Source organism: Cupressus sempervirens, chromosome 4 (genome assembly GCF_028749045.1).
Source record: "Cupressus sempervirens isolate cs-2001-9-10 chromosome 4, ASM2874904v1, whole genome shotgun sequence".
NCBI lineage: Eukaryota > Viridiplantae > Streptophyta > Pinopsida > Cupressales > Cupressaceae > Cupressus > Cupressus sempervirens.
In genome coordinates, this window is record NC_143121.1 from 24104051 (window position 1) to 24116427 (window position 12377).

Here is a 12377-nt window from a genome sequence, read left to right on the forward strand (position 1 = left end):
AAAAACACCAAATTTTTAGCTTCATAGACAAGATAAATAACTCTAACACCCAAAAATAAATCCATCTCATAAAAATAGGAATCAAAACCTAATAAAAAAATAAAAAAATAGTCATTAATGTGAGATTTTAGAGAAATCATGAAAGATTAATTCGTACGTCTCTGTTGGGATAAATACAAGTTCATGCCAAATTTTGAACCCCTTCATATATTTTCCCATGTTTTCCAACCTATCCATGACATGATTTCCTTTATAATAGGTGTGGTAAAATGACACCTCCAAATTAATTAACAAGTGTCTAATCATTTGTATGTCATCTCTTCCATTCAATCCAATCTTAGCCACATCATTTAAAAAATTAATAATGTTTAAGGCATCCCCTTAAATTATGAATTTTTTTTCTAATTCCTCATTATCAGCACAATAGCCTTTTGATAAAGAGTAAGACAAACCACCACACTATCCATTTGGATGCCTAGGTTGATAGAGTAGGCAACCAATGATTAACCTTTTTATACTCTCAAAAGACTATCCCCACCCACCTAACCTAGGTTACCCATTGAGGAACGATCAAAATTCAGCTTGAACCAATTAGTATTGGTGGGGACCATTTTATATTCCTATAGATAATTGGAATGAGATTTCTTAAATTTCTCATATTGTCTGTCAACCCCCATAGGCCCCATAATCAGCAATTTTACATTTTCACTTTTTGCTAAAGATCTTTTTGTTACATTCCTTCTACTAGAACCAACTACCATACAAAAGAGATGCCACTAGAGTTTAGTAATGAAAGGATGAAGTGGAGGGGACTTCGAAGAGGTGTAAAAAACCTTTGGGGTCATTATTTCAACACCATTTAAATTTGAATAGACTCATAATGCTTTCATTGACTTCTCAAGCAAAGGGGCAAGAGAAGGGGATATGGTCAATTAACTCAACATCCTTTTCACATAGAACATATCATTTGACAATTCAAATGCCTCCTTTTTGAAGATTATCTACAGTAAGAATCTTGTTATGATAGACAATCCAGTTAAAAAACTTTATTTCAGCTAAAGCGTTATTATCCTAGATCATTTTCTAGTCTAACATATTGGGCCAACTTGGGCCTAGTGGGTCAAAACTAGTTTTAATCATATAGTCCCACAATTTAGAGCTTTTCTAGATTTTTGAGGAGTTCTAAAGTAGTGGACCTAAAAGCTACTTGGAACCAACTAATGCCTATCTTCTAGCTCACCCAATTGTCCATCCTTTCCCAATAGTCCTCAACTTTGAGGCCTAACCTTATAATAAGAAAACTCTTAAGACCTAGGAATAGGGGATGGAAATCTAATTAAAACATATCTTCCCAGGAACCTAGAAATCCATAGTATCCCCCATTACCAACTAGCCAAGAAGAACCTTGAGTAAGGAGCAAGATGGTCTTCTTAATATTTTTCTAGGTAATCAACCCCTGAATATGAGGGTTTAACAATAGGATAATCTCGTTCCAAATATGACTTCATAACATTCCACCCAATCTTTGAAATGAAGGCTAAATTCATGAGATGACAGTCCCTTACATTGAGGTCAACTCAATCTTTGGAAAAATATAATTTTTCCCATTTTACAAGTGAAAGCCTCTTTTAGTCTTTAAATTCTACCCGTAGGAAATTTATTTTGATAACATCAAACTTTTTAATCTAGGGAATGGGCTTGTGGAAAATTGACATAACATACTAAGTAGAGCTTTGTAATACCTTTTGGTTCCTTGTTCAAAAACCTACTAGCGTTTCTTGCTCAATGTTGGGTATCAAACACAATTTGGCCAATGATTAGGATTGATGCTCAATGATCAAATCCTCTTCACTTTAGGATCTTCTAACCTAGGTGGCTATACTTTATGAAAACTATTTAATGCAGCTTATGTATATTTTATTAATTGATTCTCTTGAGAAAACAAGTCATTCCTAAGGAAAAATAATAGGTGTAAGGCTCAATGTTTTTTGATTACTTAAATGAGTGTTGTAAATGTAAATGTACAATGAAAATAATAAAAATGACATAATGTGATGCTAGTAATAAGATAAATAATCTCACTAATTATAATTATTAATAAACGTAATCATAGCTAGACCAATCCTTTGCCATTAAGTAAATAGATCCTATTCCACAATTGAAGTATCATCAATAATTTGAAGATAATGTGCACACCACATGTTATATTGTATAGAGAACTTGAGGAATATGGACCATAGTCTAAATGACTTTAACCCAATGATGGAGACCAATTAGACAAGCATTACATAGCATGCAATATTTGATAATCAAAGATAGATATAAAGTTCAATCCATCAACAATAACATGAATTCAAAAGGACAATACTGACAAAAGAGCTATTGAACATCCATATATTTGAATTGAGTATCAAAGGAAAGTATCTTTATATTTCCATATGAATAAGGAACAATAAAGAAAAAGTGTAAGTTGCATAATCTTGAAATTTCATCGACCATTAAAGTTCAAACTTTCTTATAGTATTTCATCAAAGAGGAAATATATCAAAAATATTGGATTATATATATATCATGGATAACTTCTATAGTATGTATATTATAAAAATGAGACCCTCCATTATCCCTTCTTGTAAAATATGAAGGGGTGCAACCGAGCTTCAAATATCTTCATTGCACAATTATTCATAACTATCTAACTAATTATGTATATAAACTTAAGAATTATTTGAGAAAAACTCCATGCTCTTCATTCTCTAGTCATGGCCTCTTCTTCTTCATTAGTCACTACTTCCACTTGTTCCATTTTAGAAACTGCCAAGTAATCACTGATCCATTTGGACTATGCATGTGTTGGCCATTTGAATTTAGAAATTTTAGGAATAAAATTTTGTATATCTTGCCACTTCTTTCTTGTAGCAACTTGGATATCAATTTGAAATTTGAAAAACTTTCTCTAAAAACTAGTGATCTTATCTAGTAGGGTATGGAAACCAATTATCTAAAACTATTCATTTTCCTCAAAGTGAGAAATAACTCTATGTGGTAATGTTATCATATCACAATTTTACTAACCCAAGTTCTTGGGATTTCCATCATTGTCCTTTAAAGCATGCATAACATAACTCTCAATAAAAGCAATGAGCAATATGTTTTGCTCAATCTTTTGTTGTTCCTGCTCAATATATACCAAATTTTTCAATATGAGTTCCAACATGTCAATCGTATCCTTAATCTACTGAGGAGCATTAGGAAATCTCTTGGTTTTCTCATAGAGCCAACCCAATTCATAGCGAAAGGGTTTCCATTTCCTTTCTAACTCCAATAATACAATTTTGTCACTTTTGAAAAAATTAAGAATATTACATAGACATGGAAACCCTTCATATACTTCATTTCAATTTCCTATAATCATTTGATCATGAATGCCAAGATAACTTCAAGGTTTTTATAAGTGCATCCATTATGTATATCTTTTTCTTTGACCTCTTTCAATTATTTGTCCTTAACCTCAATAATAGAGGTTGTTTGATGAACAACAATGGCTCTAAGTGTTGGAAGAGCCTTCATAATAATAAGTTGTCTTTCTAACCTACTTGTTTATGTATGCATTTTATTGATTATTTCACCCATGTCCATCTCCCTCATCTGCAAATCCTCTAATGAAGGGTTCTCCCCTTAATACCACAACAAGCAACATAATAGAGGAATAATAAAATTTGAGAGAACAAAATATGAGCTTCTTATTATCAACACAATTGTAGAATTAAAGATTACAATAGGAAAACCCACATGGGTGCCTTTCTTACAAAATTTTTCAAGACAGAGCTGCAACTATTACCCAAAACTACTTAAACATGCCTTCCTTATATAGGCAATTTTCACTACCTAGGAAGGTTATAGATAGTAACCCTAACCCTTCAGGCAAAAAAAACCCCAATAAAAAATATTTTCTAATTTATTACATAAGGTCAGTTCTAATTATGTTTTTTCTGGTACCCAAACTCCTAGAGGCCATAACTTTATGTATGTACGTATGTATGTATATATATATATATATATATGTATGTATGTATGTATGTATGTATGTATGTATGTATGTATGTATGTATGTATGTACATATATATATATATATACATATATACATATATACATATATGTATATATATATATATACATATATATATATATATACATATATGTATATATACATATATATATATATATATATATATATATATATATATATATATATATATATATACATATATACACACACACACACACACACACACACATGATTTTCAACTATAATTACTTTTCAAAATTAGTAGCTCCTGAACTATAACACCTAACATGCACAAGTACCAATCAACCCATAAATGACTTCATTATGAAGCCTGTAAGGCCTTCAAATACAAGCTCAAAGGTTTCATACACAAAAGCCTCAATAAATTTTGCAATACATATGTATGACAATGTAGCTCCACTAACAGACTAATATGACCCAAATTAGCCTCAACCTATGAAATCAGAACATTCTAAGATTGCATGAACCACTTGCTAAAATTACTCAGTTTCAATAAATAGAAATTGTGTATTGAAATAACCCTTATTGAAAATGATGAAATATAAATATTTTTGGGTGATGCAAAATTACCATTACAACCAAGATGCTCCTACATTAGACACCCAAGGTAATTTGATAAGTGACCCTATCATGTCTCAATTAGTTAGAGGAAAACCAAGATGGTCAACCTCCCCCCTTTTCACTTGTGTTGAATCCTCAACATGTCATCCTTCCCACTCAACTAAATATTCTTTATATTCCTTGTTCCTTGTACTTCTGCCAACTCAACTGTCTAGTATGTCCTCAATATCCTTTGTAGTTGAAGTAACTACTAGAATACTCAACTATGCTTCTACAACTTCATCTCCATCACCTCCTTCCGAAAATGTGAAATACAAGTGAAATATTCAGTTCATATGGCAACTCTACTTCATAGACATTTCCAAAATCATGTCTTTTCACTATCTTTCATGATTTAAACTTTATTTTTACCTTATTATATGTACAAACTAGAAATCTCTCCTTCCTCAAATGAACCATGAATTCATTTCCAATTTAAAATTTATTATACTACTTTTTTACATCTTCCTTAGCCTTATATTATGTATAAATCCTTATAGTGTGCTTCATCACCAGCTCATAGACATTCTTCAAATATTCAACATAATCTTCTACTTTAACACTACTAATCTCTCCTTTATCCAACTACCTCAATACAAAAGTGTTTCTAGGCCTATGCCCATATACAATATGGAATGGTGATTTACTACTACTCGCATTGATGTAATTATTATATGCAAATTCTTTCCATGGTAAAATAATATCCCATCCTTTTAGTTGGTCTCCTACTAAGCATCTCAAAAAATTCCCCAAACTCCAATTTACTGCCTCTATTTCTCCACTAGTTTGTCAGTGATGGGATGAATTGAACTTCATATTTGTCTTCAAATTATTCCATAATGTACACCAAAAATACACAATAAACATGGTATCTCAAACATAAATGATTCTCTTTGGTACACCATGTAGTCTCACCACTTCTTTGAAAAACAACTCTTCCACACCAACATGATTTCTAGAATTATTACATAGAATGGAATGTTTCATCTTTCAAAATCTATCAACCACCACAAATATAGAATCATGCCCTTACTGTGCCATTGGTAAACCTAGAACAATATCCATGTTGACATCTTCCTATGGCTTCTTAGGTACAGGTAATGACTGATACAACCCCATATTTTACTTCACTCCTTTTTCCATCTAACATAGTCTTATATGAGATTGTTTTGGAGTGAAAATATTATAATAGGACAATCATTATTTTGTCAATGATGTTAAACCTGCTACCTCCTAAGTGAGACAATTTTTTGTTGGATTGAAAGCTATCATTTAGGTGATTGATGAAGAGGATTTAAAAAGAGGAGATAAAAATAGCACCTAGAGAAAAGTTGAGTTATTTGGTATGTAAAAGAAGAACTAAGACCAAGTAGGACATTGATACTATAGTTTATTATTTATTTACTTAAAGTATGAAATGAAAGATTAGTCAAGTTTAGACTAGAAGAATATCAAGCATTAGAAGTGTTTGCCAAGCCTTGCCAAGTAGTGAGTGCAAGCCAAGAAGAAATTAGAGGAAGTCAATTCAAAATCAAGAAATGTCAATAAAAGATGAAAATTAGTGCAAGTCAAGTGATTATCAGTATATGCTGAGTAAAGTTTAATTGATGTTGAGCAATAATAAAGTTTAGTGTTTATCAAGCAAACTAGTGTTGGCCGACTGGAAGAATAATAGAGAAGTCAAGTGAAAACATATTGGTGCCAAGTACCAATATTTATGTTAAATTGAAGATTTTATGAATTTGAACTAACTATTTTCTTTTCTTGAATTGTGTGAAGTATGTAAAAGATAACTATGATGAGCTAGTGGAACAAAATTCAAGGTAAATCATTTTGTGATGAATTCAACAAAGATTATAGAAGACATTTCTAGAAGAACCAAATAGAAATGTGTGTATATCCATTCTATCCTACCTAATCCTACCTAACCCTAAAATTGATGATTGTGTTTAAGCAAGAAATGATCTTAATTCTCTATTTATAGAGATAGTTGGTCAAAAGAAAAGGTTGTCATGTGAGAGAAGATAAGGAATAAAAGGAGTCTAGGGTATTGCTTCATTAGTTGTCAAACAGAGGAGACTGAAATTGGCATGTAAAGAAAGAAGGCTTAAGAGTATAAATGCTTGAAGGTGAACAAGCTATTAGAGTTGAAGTGTGTGAATGCCAACAAAAGTGGAGGACTGAAATAGAGATCTATAATCTACAAGTAAGTTGTAAATTTTTATTAGATCAAGCCTTACTATTACTTTCTAATCATTGTATCAGTGTAGAGTAAATCCTTTGGGTTAAGGTTGACCTAACAGTCATTTGTAAATCCTTTAACTGGGTGAATTCTAATGGAATTGTCTAAAGTCATATAACAAGGCTCACTCCTAATAGGGTGATTTAAATCCTTTAGTTGGGTCATATTTCATTGTTTGTATTGTAATCTTTAACAGGGTTGGCCTTTCACAGGGCATCACTTGAGAAGAGTGAGTATTAGTAGCATGTTACTGGTGGTTTTTCCCAAATTGGGTTTCCAGATAGAATCCTTGTGTCAAATATGTTGTTGAATCTATACTCTTTCATGTTCACATTTCTACAAAGTTGTTTTGACCTAGGACAATAACCTAAAATGTTTGAGATTTGTATGATCTAATGGATGCCTGCATAATAAGGTTTTTTGGATATGGTTCTACTAAGCATTGAATTTTTTAATTTTTTACATCTAGACCTTGGATAACTGATTCACCCCCCTCTTAGTTATTCTAAAGAATTGCAACAATTGGTAGCAGAGTGCCATAGTGCTTAAGAGGACTAGTTTGAAGGTACTAAAATAAAAATATCAAGATGTGAAAAAGAGAGGTACCCATGCTTGACAAGGAGAACTTCCCTGCATGGAAAAGTATGATAAAGCTACATATAGGAGGTCTTGGAGACCATGCAAAATCTACCATCACCATTGAGCATGTCCACCCTACTAGAGCCCCAACTATTGATGATCCAAAAAAGAAGAATAGACATAATCAGGAAATGTTGGAGATTTCTTCTACCCTAAATTCTTTTGAGTTTGATGACATCAAATGCTATGATACTCCAAAGAAGATGTGGGATGCTCTTTAGATGCAAATATTTTGAGAGCCAAATCTAAAAGTCTTAGAGATAAGTTTGATGACATGAGGATGTAAGAAGTAAAGAATGTTGCTCAATATTTCTCTAGAATAAAAGATGGTGTTAATTCTATAAGAGGAGCTACTAGTAGAATTGATGATGAGCCCATTAGTGTTATTAGAATTTCTATCATACAAGAATTAAGATGTATACTAGGTTCTAATCTTACTCTTGAAGGTTTGGTAGGTAGGCTCACTACCTTTGAACTCTCTAATTTTAATAACTTCAAATTTGAGAATGTTGAATCTTCTTTCAATGCTAAACTATTAAAAAATAAACCTAAAGAGAATGAAAAGGTAAAATATGTTTCTAGTGACAGTGATAGAAATGAGGAAGATGTAGAATAGATTTAAGCACTACTAGAAAGGAGATTTCACAGAGACAATGGTAAATTCAAAGGTAAGATAATTACCTATCATGTTTTTTAATTGCAATGAGGTTATTCATATTGTTGCTAGATGTCTAGAAAAGAAGAACAATAGAAGTGGAGATAAATATAGAAGTAAAAGAGACAAGGATAGAAACAATTACAAAGATAATGGCAAGAAGTCTTGCTACATTGTAGAAGAGGAAACCAAAGATGGATTTGATGATCATGATGATGAAGTGGTGTATGGTTCAATGAAGGATGATTATGAGGAGGATTAAAATGCACTAGTTTCTTTGTGGACAAGAGTGAAACATGGATCATTGATAGTTCCTGTTCACATCACATGACTAGAGATAAAAGTAAGTTCATTACCCTAAATTATTATGATGGAAATAATGTAAGGTTTGGTAATGATGCATCCTATTTGATGAAAGGCAAAGGATCTATCAAAATCATAGAAAAGATCGCGTGTAACAATTCTTATTCTGATGAAGGACTTAACTATAATTTTTAAAGTATATCATAACTAAATAGTTCAAGTTGTAAAGTTGATTTTGAGAGTTCAAGATAACTAAGATCAATAACACTGATTGGAAACTAATTGGGAAATGTGTCCAGACTAGACGTAATCTATTTTATTTTAATATGAATGGTGCTACTTGCCTTATTATAGAATTTAATGATGTACATGGTTATGGCATAAGAGGTTATGTGATATTAATTTTGATATCTTAGTGATTATGAATAACATGAAAAGACTCAAAGGTTTACCCAAATTGAAGAAAATTGACAATATGATATGCAAAAAAATTTAGCTAAGCAAGATGACAAAATCTAGTTTTAAGAGTAAGAAACACACCTCTAAAGAAATTCTTGAGATTGTTCATACTAGTTTGTGTGGACGAATTGATGTCCAAAGCTACAAAGTGAAAAGTACATTATCCTATTTGTTGATAATTATTCTTAGATGATGATAATTATGTTTCTAAAATACAAACTTGATGCTTTCCAAAAGTTTAAGTAGCACTTAGCTAGAGTTGAAAAGGAGATAGGCAAAAGCTTGAAATTTTAGAGATCTTACAGAGGTGGAGAATTTACATCAAATGAGTTTGAGATGTTCTATAATGACAAAAGAAATCAAAAGATAGACATCTACACCTAGGACCCCTCCACAAAATGGGATTATTGGAAGGAGGAACAAATCTATAATGGATTGTGCAAGGACACTCATGATGGAGAGGAATGTTTTTTTGAAATACTCAAGAGAGGTTGTAAGTACATCTATCTATACCTTGAACCATGTGCAAGTTAGGAAAGGTACTCATTCTACACCTTTTGAATTATGGTATGGATACTCACCTAATATAAACTATTTTAAGGTATTTGGAAGAAAGTGCTACATTCTTAAGGATTTTAGGAATGGTAAATTAGATGCTAAAAGTGAAGAAGTTATATTCCTTGGCCATTCCACAAGAAGTAAAGCTTATAAGTATTTAAATACTAACACTAACAAAGTTGTGGAAAGTGCAAATGCAAAATTTGATAAATATAAAGAGCTACATGAAGTTAAAGTTCTGAATGAACCAAAGGAGTAAAATTATTTTCTATACTTTTATAAGGTTATTCTTGCTGATAAAAATTTTGTAAACCAAGTTGCAAATCAGAAACAAGTTTCAGTGACTTCTGAGTCACATACAATGAATGTTGAGTTACATTCAGGAACTAAGCTATTGTTAGGAACCAAATTGTAGACAGAAGTTGAGGCACATTCTTATTATAATATAAGTGTACATGAAAGAGATGTTGTATTAATAGATAGAGAAGTACACAGTGATTTAGAAGTTGACAGACCTAATGAGCAAGGTAGAGAAAAACCAAGATTGTCAAAAAATGTCAAAAGACATCACCCTGCTAAAGAAATTATTGGAGACAAAGATGTTAGACTAATGACAAGAAATAGACTAAGAAGTGATACATGTTTGTTGAGCATGCATGAGCCTAAAAAATTGAAAGATTCCTTAGTGAATGTGGAATAGAGTAAACCAATGAAAGAAGAGATTGAACAAGACATGGACTTTGGTTCCAAGACCAGATGAAAAAAATGTGATTGGAACCAAGTGGGTGTACAAAAAAAGATGAAAATGGTGAAGTGACAAGGAATAAGACAATATTATATTTTAAAGGGTATGCACAAGAATAATGAATAGACTATGGAGAAACATTTTCTCCTATTGCAAGATTGGAAGGAGTAAAAAATCTGCTTGCTTACTCTGCATACAAAGGTTTTAAAGTTTATCAAATGGATGTGAAGTCAGCATTTTTGAATGGCATATTAGAAGAAAAGGTTTATATAGAATAGCCAGAAGGAGTTTTTTAAGCTGACAACAAGAACATGGTATGTAGACTACACAGAGATTTATATGGTTTAAAGCAAGAGCCAAGAACATGGTATAAAAGCTTCACAATTATCTTGTGAAGATTGGATTTGAGAAGACTGATAATAACAACAATATGTACTTGAAGAAAGAAGTAAAGGTATTTTACTAGTTGAAATTTTTGTTGATGATATCATATTTGGATGTCAACATACTTTATATGAGGCATTTGCAAATGAAATAAAGAAAGAATTGGAGATGTCTATGTTTGGAGAGATCAAGTTATTTGAACTATTTTGCAAGTATATAAGATGAAATATGGTATATAAATTACTTAGTTTAAGCATGTTGAGGAAATACTAAAAAATTTTGGATTAGAAAATTCCAAACCAGTTAGCACACCTATGATGATAGGACATAAGTTGTCAAAGAATGATGATTGAACTAATGCGAATCAAATATTGTACAAGTCTATGATTGAAAAATTGCAATATGTAGTGCATAGGAGACTTGACATTGCATTATCTATTGGGATTGTTGCAATATTCTCTACTAATCCTAAGGATAATCATTTCATGGTTGTTAATAGAATAATGAGATATCTAAAAGGAGTAGAAGACTATGGTCTATACTACATGAAAAATGAAAAAATTGAGTTGGGAACCTACACAAATATTTATTGGAATGGAAACATTGATGACAAAACAAGCACAAGTGGTGCATAATTTTTCTTAAGATAGAGGTTGGCTCCTTGGACTAGAAAGAAGAAAAATTGCATATCTGAATTTACTACTAAAGCTGAATATGTGGCTATTGTAGTATATTGTACAAACATTGTATGGATTAGATAACTACTCAAAGGTATGAAGGAGGAAATCACTAAACTTTTAGTACTTTATTTTGATAATAAAAGTGTTATAAATGTATCAAAGGACCTTATGATGCACACAAAGACTAAGCTCATTTCAATCAAGTATCATTACTTGAGAGAGTTAGTTCAAGACAAAGAAATGAGGATGGAATATGTGAATACAAGAGTAGATAGATGATATCTTCACCAAATTTTTACCTAAGGATGCTCATGAGTATCTAAGAGGTAAACTAGGGGTGATACCCCTATCCAAAGCTACTTAAGAAACATAAGTAGTTTCCTTCATCAACTGGTGTTGAATGGTGTAACTTACAACTTAATGCAATGGATATTACTTTAGGAGCTGCCTTAAGTAATGAAGGAACCGAATTAGAAGTTTTACAGTGACATGTAAGGTGACATAGGGATAAATCCAGAATCAATTATATCTACATACAAGAGATGACAAGTCTTTGGCATTATTGTCAAAGAAGGAGATAGTGTACCTGATGTTTACTAAAGGGATATAATGTAAGTAGGAGATGATTTCCACAGCTAGTCAAATTGTGATGTGAATATCAGGATTTAACAGTGTGATTTTGAGTCAAACTCGATGACCCATGTTTCATGAGTAGTGATTGAACATGAATCTATCTCTCATGAGAATAAATGGAACACTTAGCACTCATTGGATCTAGGTGATGCTCACAGGGGTGAAGCACCGGGACTTCCCGGGAGGTCACCCATCCCAGTACTACTCCAGCCTGAGCATGCTTAACTGCGGAGTTTCCTCCACAGTTAAACCCAAAGCTTGCAAACCCATTGTTGGGTGATGCGATGCGCTCCCCTGCCCACAGGTGGTTAATTATGTGGTGTTCCATGTTCACTAACACTCATGGCTTTTAGTGCAACGGAAAATGGGCCCTACAATTGGTATCAGAGCT